This window comes from Petaurus breviceps, unplaced genomic scaffold, assembly GCF_028583685.1.
Source record: "Petaurus breviceps papuanus isolate PSGF00001 unplaced genomic scaffold, PetGlider_PUasm1.0 90925, whole genome shotgun sequence".
NCBI lineage: Eukaryota > Metazoa > Chordata > Mammalia > Diprotodontia > Petauridae > Petaurus > Petaurus breviceps.
The window spans coordinates 33489200-33497802 of record NW_027187380.1 but is presented as its reverse complement, the minus strand read 5'-3'; the positions used below and the strand labels follow the sequence as shown (position 1 = coordinate 33497802).

At 41.1% G+C, this 8603-nt stretch overlaps 2 long non-coding RNA genes across 2 annotated transcripts in view; one reads left to right on the top strand and one right to left on the bottom strand.

The window, feature by feature from the left end:
• Window positions 1-2166: 2166 nt before the first annotated feature.
• Window positions 2167-6148, bottom strand: LOC138152691 (uncharacterized). The gene is made up of 2 exons (XR_011166175.1): window positions 5852-6148; window positions 2167-3147 (listed from the first exon to the last, which is right to left on the bottom strand). It is a non-coding gene; the product is annotated as an uncharacterized lncRNA (long non-coding RNA).
• The window catches only part of LOC138152690 (uncharacterized), a 39706-nt gene continuing 36644 nt past the window's right edge, over window positions 5542-8603 (top strand). The window contains exons 1-2 of the long non-coding RNA XR_011166174.1: window positions 5542-5917; window positions 7507-7665. This is a non-coding gene — a long non-coding RNA (uncharacterized lncRNA). The remainder of the gene's footprint in view (window positions 5918-7506; window positions 7666-8603) is intronic.

The window sequence follows — 8603 nt, the reverse complement described above, 5'->3', positions numbered from 1 at the left end:
AAAAGAGGTAAAAGGGACTACATGTGTGAAAATATTTATAGCATCTCTTTTTGTGAAGGCAGTAATATTAAGGAGGACTGAGAAAAACTTCTTGCAGAATGTAGAATTTCAGCTGAGACTTAAAGGAAACCAGGAGGCAGTAAGAAGGGAGAAAATTACATAAAAACATATCTGTTAAGAGTTTCTTGAAACTTGAGACATGGTTGTGGAGGGATATCACTACTGAAGGGAACTCAAGGTTCATCTCACATGTGCTATCTGTCTTTGGTGAAAGAGACAGAGAGACTTAAGAGAAGGTCATTTTACCCTGTGAATGGGCTGTGCCCAGACTCCCAAGCTCTGCCTCCCCCAGAAATCTTTGCCAACAAGACACAAACACAGAAAGCCGAAGACTTGGATCTAATGTGCCTATCATGAGTAACTGGGATGAATCTGGAGCTAGGATTGAGAGACTAAGAGATTGGTGACACATTCTTTCCCCATCTCTCTCTTCAAAGAGGAAGCCAAATGTCCCCTTTGGTTATTTACTCACTTTAAAGTGTGTTTCATTCAGAGTTTGGGAGGCCTTGGACTTCATTCTAAGCACATACTTTTGTTCAAAAGTTTTTAAAATTCGTGATTAAAAAAAAAATTACCCAGTATAAATCTGAATTCTTTGTTATATTTTACTTACTGCTCATGTATCTAAATGAAAAGGAGAAAACATTCCCTGCTTTAGATACAGAAATATTTAGTGGAGATATAGAGGCAGCTAGAGTTGGGGGTGGGTGGGAGGGAAGAGGAAGTCATTAGGTCAAAATGGGGTGACTGATACTGCTCTTTTGACAAGCCTGAAAAAAAAAAATTCATGATTCAGATATCTGTAGTTTTTTTTCAAGAGTATCTAGTCAGGAAGCAAGCTCAGGCATGCTTTCCTTCTCATGGAAAGCGAGAAAACAGGATTTAAAAATAAAATGCATCTGAAAGCATTCGGGAGTGAGTTTCTAGGAAAACTCCACCCGCATGAAGGGATCGAATTTCCTGGGCATGCTCAGATTGGCCCCCTGGTTCAGGGGTGATTGGCAGCTCAATGGGACTTGCTCCACAGCACCACCTGGTGTATTAAACTATTCTCAGAATATTACAATTGGTTGTATTTTGCAAGGGCTGTCACTATGCCTGAGATCTAGAGAGATGTTCTATAGATTCCTATTTCCAATGAGATCAGAACTATATAACTGCAGAACAAATAACAATAGTACACTTTGGTTATGCCAAATGCTTAGTAAATGAAATTCTGTCCTTAAGCTCCTCTGACTGATCCTATCAGTATAATTGGATTTGTTCCTTGGTTACTATCCAGACTGTCCTTGATTTTTCATAACTCTGGGATTTATTTGTTTTTTTTTAATGACAGAGCACTATTGAGCTATTAAATAAAAGCATATAATTTTTTTAAGTTAATAAATGGAGTGAACTTTAGCACAATCCATAAAAAACATTAAACTGTGGCTCCTCAAGGATTCACTAGTGCAGCATTCCCTTCACCGATGAATAATTAGGACACCTCTACTACAAGACAGCCTTTGAAACCTGATGAGTTGAAAATTGTCTCAATTTTTAGTCACCCTGATAATGAGTCTCTCCAAACTGAGACAACATAGTCTTTAGATGATAGATATACATTCCATTGATGAGTACATAATAATAGCTAATACTCATGTACACCTTAGAATTTACAATAAATTTTATATATTTTCTCCATTTCGTGTTATGATGATCCCCATTTTACAGTTTCAGACTCAAGTCTTCTTGACTCTAAGGCCAGCACTGGACCCCATGCCACTTTGCTTTTAAAGGCTTTCCAACTTAGTAGGATCTGTACCAATGAGAATTCCCTTAGTGTTGCTTTAAAAAACTGAAAGTGACCCTAAAACTATGATACGTAATCAGACTAGGACTTCATTGATGGTAAATGTTAAATATAAATATGACTGAGACAAGAAAAAGAAGAAAGAGCCACAGGGGGGGAAAAATCAGACAGTGGTAAATATGGAAGCTCAGTGGAAAGGCTTATGAGTTTTTTTTTTAAATATATATATGAGTTTTTTTTTTAAATATATATACACCAACCAATTGATATAGAGGTGAAATGGACAAATACAATGGACATGACAGCAAAGCCAATTATAATTTGATAGGAGTGTTTATTAACCGCGGGGACTGCCTCCCCAGTAGGGAAGACAGCATTGAGTCTTCTGTAAGATGCATTTTTATAGACCTAGGTGTTGCTAACAGAGTATGGTTCCAGGGGGGAAGTACCATTTCTAGTAAAGTCTTGGGTACCTAACAAGAACAGACTTGTATCTGGGGTATGTTCCTAGCAACACAGGTGAAACGTTCCCTCACTATTATGGCCTACTAGGTGGTTTCCAGAGACCCTGGTAGGGGCCCCTTCTGGCAGGTTTTAGGGGGCTTTTGTGTATAATTTCTGGTGGGCACTTCACTCCCCCCTTTTTCTTGTTCATAGATGAAACTCGGACTCAACTGAGTCCAGGGGACTGTTCTCTTGCACTAGGGCTGTGGTACCCGCTGCTGCCAATCCTGCCATACCAAGGCCAACTAAGATAGGGACTAAAATGGAGGCTGGCAGCAAAAAGGTACTCCTGCATACAAGCAGTCAAGATTTAAGCTCAGGTCCGAGGCTACCAAAGTGCTGCCCGAGTCTGCAGGGGTGATGGTAATGGGTGAAACAGGGGGCCATCTGGGGTTCAATTGCCACCAGGAGATAACAAGGCCCCAGGGTCCCTTCCTGTGACATAAAACCTGATTTCCCAAGGTGTCCCAGTTTTCCAATCCTGTTTGGTCCAATCCAAAATTCTGATGACAACTGGGTTACATGACTTAAGGGTTTGTCCAAGAGTACAAGGTGGGAGCATAGGAGTTAGAACCAGCCAAAGGCAGGAATGCCAGGAACAGGATCATCAGGACAGTCTCTTATATTCAGTTGTAAGTCACAACTGGCTCTGTTACCCAGAGGTCTGGTGGGTCGGGAGGAGCTGTCACCTTGATGGTGGATCCAGGCTTTCCTTCTGGCCACCTTAACAGCAGAGTGGTCTGGTACACTGCTTGAACTGCATCCTGGATGTCTCAGAGAGCTTGGAGGGACTTGAGAAGTAAATCATTAACAATCATACATAACAGCATTCATCACCCAAAATACAATAGAAGGTGGGGTACCAAACAGCATTTCAAAAAGGGGAATGAATTTTACACATATGCATTCAGTTACAAATATTAACACTTGTTTAGATGATGGAATAACTACAAATTCAGATTAAAACAGCAAGTTCTTTTCTGCTTTACAATTTGTTGTATCAGTTCAGCAAGAAACATGTCTTGCAAATGGAGATTTTAGTGGGCCTCTTAAAATCACACTAGAGATTTTAGAAATTTCTTCTAAAGATATTTTCCTTCTTCAAAACAGTTTCAATGATCACTTTTGAATTGAATACTTTTAATTGAAAACTTTTAAATGATTTTAAGCCATTTTATATAACTTTGTATACATGTTTTAATTCTAGATGAAAAATAATATTAGATCTTCCAATAAGTGAACATGAAAGAGCTCCATATCTTTTACTAATTACTTGCTCTGAGCACAGGGACCTGTTATAGAAGGAAAAAGCAGGAACATGTGACATTCCAAATTGTATTTTGTATATTGTATATCCAAATTGTATATTCCAAAGTGCCAGGAGAAAACTTCCTTGGCTCTGTATAAATTCGAGTACAGTTACAGATATTCCATCTCAAGCAGCATCTGTTCCATCTCATAGCTAGACTCAGGAATAGGTGGGAAACACTCCTTTTCAAAGGAACCTCATGGGTAAACTGAGCCAGGAGGGATCCCGTCCCAGACAGAGGCTAAGATTGTCTCTTTGGCCATTACCAAATATAGACTTCCACCTGTTGACAGCACAGGATCACATTCCTCTGAGTAGTGAGTGGCATTTCCTCTCAGACGCTGATTTAATGCAGACAACTATACCCAAATTCAGACTCAAAATAAAATTTAGTTATGGTCCCAAGTGCTTTTTACCTCAAACAACAAGCTTCACCAATCACAACTTAGAGCCAGTTATAATTACTACTATTCTCATGGGGCTGCGATAAGCAATAAAAATATATCAGATCTTGTAATGTAAGGAATTCCTTTTACCATCTTTCTAAAATATAAATGCCAATTTATAAAAATCCTCAGTTATAGTCAGGACAACAGGGAGAAAAAAAATCTTAATGGTTCGAACCTCTTACTGTCTCCTCAGCTCTGTCAGAGCTGGATTACAGGGGAGGGCTCCTTAGTCCTAGCTAAAAATAACTGGGACCACAGGGAAGAGAATCTTAGTGGAATTTTCTTTTTGACCTTTTGCTCAAATAAACTTTTCTTAGGTGTTCATTCCTTTAAAATTTCAGATCTACTCCAAGACTTTAAGAGAAACTGCTTCTCATACAACGCAGATAATACAACTGTTTACCAGTAACAATCATGGTCTTAATTTTGAACTTTTAAATAAAAACAATTGAATAACCAAGCTGGTGACCTTAAACTTCAGTTTTTGTAGTGCCAAATAGTAACCAGAATAAATTCAATTACCTGGATCTATATTCCCAATGATGTTGCACAGTTCTCTTTCTGTGACCCAGGAAAGGGTTAAGTATTAGTCCTATTTCAAAGTGCAGCTTGAAAACCTACTTCTCTCTGATCATTGAAGTGACCCCGTTTCTCTTAGATGGATTTTAGGGGAAAAATTTCCCATTCTCTCTCTGTCCATTTGTCTTTCTACTTCGAGAACTTTGGCTGGAGTTCAAAAAGTAGAAGGAGAAATGGTTTTCTGCCAACAGTCATTCCTTAAGAGATTATTAATCTCTCTAGCACTGGTACAGCGTTTCTTACGTTTGGGTGCTTTTGGCTTACAGGGTGGCAGATTTAGAAATTTCTTTACACATACAGACAGAATATACAAAAAAACGCAGCAGGGCAAAAGGAAGAAGCTTTCCTCTTTTCTACCTGCTGGTATCCCAGAGACAGGATATACACAAAACAACACAACACACAGAATACACTCCTTTGGCATTTTTGTCTCTCTGGTAGCCCCTTGCACTGAGATTTTTGGATTTCAAAAGTTCACTCCCTCCCTTTGGGGATCCTAGGTGGAGCAATCCAGCATGGAGCAACGGAGCGCGAAGCAACTGTTGGCAGTTGTCCCAGGCAGGCTGGTCAGATCCTGGGGATGGAACAATCTGTCGGAGGGGGAAGAGCCCTGACAGGGTGGTTGAGTCAGGGGATGGGGAGCTGGCCGGAGCAATGGTTCCCCAGGCTGAGACTCAGGGCCTAGAAGGACTCAGGTTCTTGGTCCTCTCAAGAAAGCAATACAAGCCTGGGGCCAAGGAACATCTCTCAGCGGCTGTCCCCTAGAGTTGAATTGCTTTCCTGGGCTCTGGTCCAGCTGTCCTTTAAGGTTACAGAGCGAGACAAAAATTCAGCAACACCTAGTGACAGACACACAGAACACATAAAGAGTTAAAGCTACAGCAACAATTAATTTAAAAAGCAGGTAAAGACAAAAGTTAAGGTTATAGCGACATCTAGTAACAAACACACAAAATACATAAACCTAAAAAAAGCAGGTAATTAAAGTAGACAATTAAAGTTAATACATAAAGAAAAGGCACTCTGTCAGCGTCCTGACCTTGGAGGCCAGTAAGGGCTGCAGCGCTGCATCCAGCTTAGCCTCCTACTCTACCCGGGGCCGAGGCACGTCTCTTGGTGATCACCCCCTAGGCATTTTTACACTTCATGAGTACTCACCTAAAAGAACACTTTTGGATCGAATTGAAAGAATTTGGGAAGGACTCAAGTTTCCGGTCCACTCAGGTAAGCAATGCGAGCCCCGGGTCTCTCGGTGGCCACACACCCCTGGGGCGAATTGCTTTCCCGCCCTCCAGGGTGCCTGGTCCAGCTGTCAATACAAATCCAAAGGCTATCTCAGTGGAACCTCCAAGTGAAATGGACAAACACAATAGACATGACAGCAAAGCCAATTATAATTTGATAAGAGTGTTTATTAACCTTGGGAACTGCCTCCCCAGTAGGAGGGAGAGCATTGAGTCTTCTGTAAGATGCATTTTTATAGACCTAGGTGTTGCTAACAAACAGGGTGTGGTTCCAAGGGGGGGGGGGGGGTTACCATTTCTAGTAAAGTCTTGGGTACCTAACAAGAACAGACTTGTATCTGGGCTAACAAGAACAGACTTGTATCTGGGGTATGTTCCTAGCAACACGGGTGAAACATTCCCTCACTATTATGGCCTATTAGGTGGTTTCCAGGGACCCTGGTAGGGGCCCCTTCTGGCAGGTTTTAGGGGGCTTTTGTGTATAATTTCTGATGGGCACTTCAGAGGCATGGGACCTTCTCACACCTTCCAAGAGAATAAAGAATTTAGACCCCAGTTCCCCAGTAAATGGTTGTATGTTAGGTACTGAGACCCAAGATATAATAAATGGCCTGCCAAAGGTCACAGAGCTTCTAAGTGACCAAGCTGAAACTCCATCCTCATTCTTCTGACTCCCAGTCCAGTGCTGTATTCAATCATCCCCACCTGGCAGCAACATCAGAGCTATGGGCTGCTATGACATTGAGGAATTCCTATGTATTTTAGGAGGGACACTCATAAAGTGGAACCTCCAAAGGAAGGCAACCAGAATGGTGAAAGATGATGGCGTTGGGGATAATTCGTCTGTAAAAAAGAGGATTTAGGGGAGACATAGCAGATCTAATTCCCAGGAGAAAGGGAGTAGTTTCTTAGTTGCTTCAGAAGCAGTATATTTCTGACCACTAGATGGCAGTACTAGCCTTTTTCTCATGGGATATTTTCTGATGGATGTTTTGTGACAAGAGCTCTTTTCGGCAGTTTCTCCTTGCTAACAATAGGCTTCCCAAGGAGAGTGCGTGAGTGCGAAGAAGAGCTACCCGTAGTGAACCCTTCAATATTACTGAGGTGCGGGTTGAAATGGGGGCTTTCCTTCCCCTCTTCCCCCCTGTAAAGCAACACCTACAGATTCATGCTGACCATCATGAAGTGGCTGATGAATGGGAAACCAGCAGCCAGAAAGGCAATGGCTATCCTTCATCAGATGCTGTATTTAACAAAATGACATGTACTTAACCCAAAGTGGAGTGGAGTGTGTAACAGCTGACAGATTCTCACCAGCAGCAGGCTCTGGTCTCAGGAGAGGCTCTGAGGCTGGTGTTTTGAATGTGCTGGACTCAGTGAGGTCCATAGGAGAAACACAGTCCCAGGACATGAGTCCAACTAATTGATAAGGGGGTAAAGAATTGAAAGTACTGAAATCATAGCTATGTTAGAATGTATAGCAGAACAATATCTGAGATTTCAACACTGTCATATTTTGGCTATTTTTTTTAACTAGTCAACGATAGTTCTAATAGCATGTATTTGTAGATGGAAGATCCAAGCAAGGAGAGAGGAGGGGAAGGAAGGATCCAGTGTGGAGCTCTGACTTTGAGCTGTGTTCACCTACTAGAGGAGGATGGTGACAGCCTGGAAACTCTTCATTGAGGGTTGCAGGTGCTGCAGAGTGAAAACACAAGCATAATACAGGTAGGTAAAGGACAATTTTAGAATCCACATCATTTGGGACAGGGGTTCTTGACCTGAGATCCATGAACTTTTAAAAAATACTTTGATAACCATATTTCAATATAATTAGTTTTCTTTGTAATCCTTTATATTTTAGCTGTTATAGAATTCTGAGAAGGGTATCATAGACTATACCAGACTGACAAAGGTGTCCATCACACACAAAAAGGTAAAGGACCCCTGACCTAGGATATTTTCCATGTCTGCAATTGCCAGGAGCTGCTGAAAGAAAGCATCATGGTCAGGTGGACAATGATCAGGTCTATAAGCCTGTGGCTAATGAAGGGAATGAAGATGTGATGGGACAGTAGGAGGGAGTTTCCCACAATCCCAATTACTGCTTTAGAGAGGGGGAGTCATCCTATTAGCTCCTTGAGTGAATGAATTAGAGTTTGAACAAAGAGGATCTGGAGGAGAAACATCAGACATCTGTAAGCTCAGAATAGGTGAGAGTGTAGGATGTGAGCCTCATATAACAAGAAGACAATCACAAAGAAGAAATCAGAGTAAGGGAAAACATTAAAGAAATCAAACTTTAAAAAGATGGGCCACTCAAGTGGTGAGAGTAAGGAATAACTGTTATATGACCACTCATATCTTCATGACATCATCTGTGGTAAATTTATAGGATAATAATAATCATAATTGCTAATATTTATATAGCACTCACAATGTGCCAGATGCTGTGCTAAGCAGTTACAATTATTATTTCATTTGATTCTCACAACAACCCTGGGAGGTAAGTCCTATTATTATCCCCATATCGCAAATGAGGGAACTAAAGCACAGTTCCAAATTGTTTTCCCAAATGGGTAAATTGGTTCATAAAGAAGTAAAGTGACTTGCCCAGAGTCTCTCTCTCTCTCTCTCTCTCTCTCTCTCTCTCTCTCTCTCTCTCT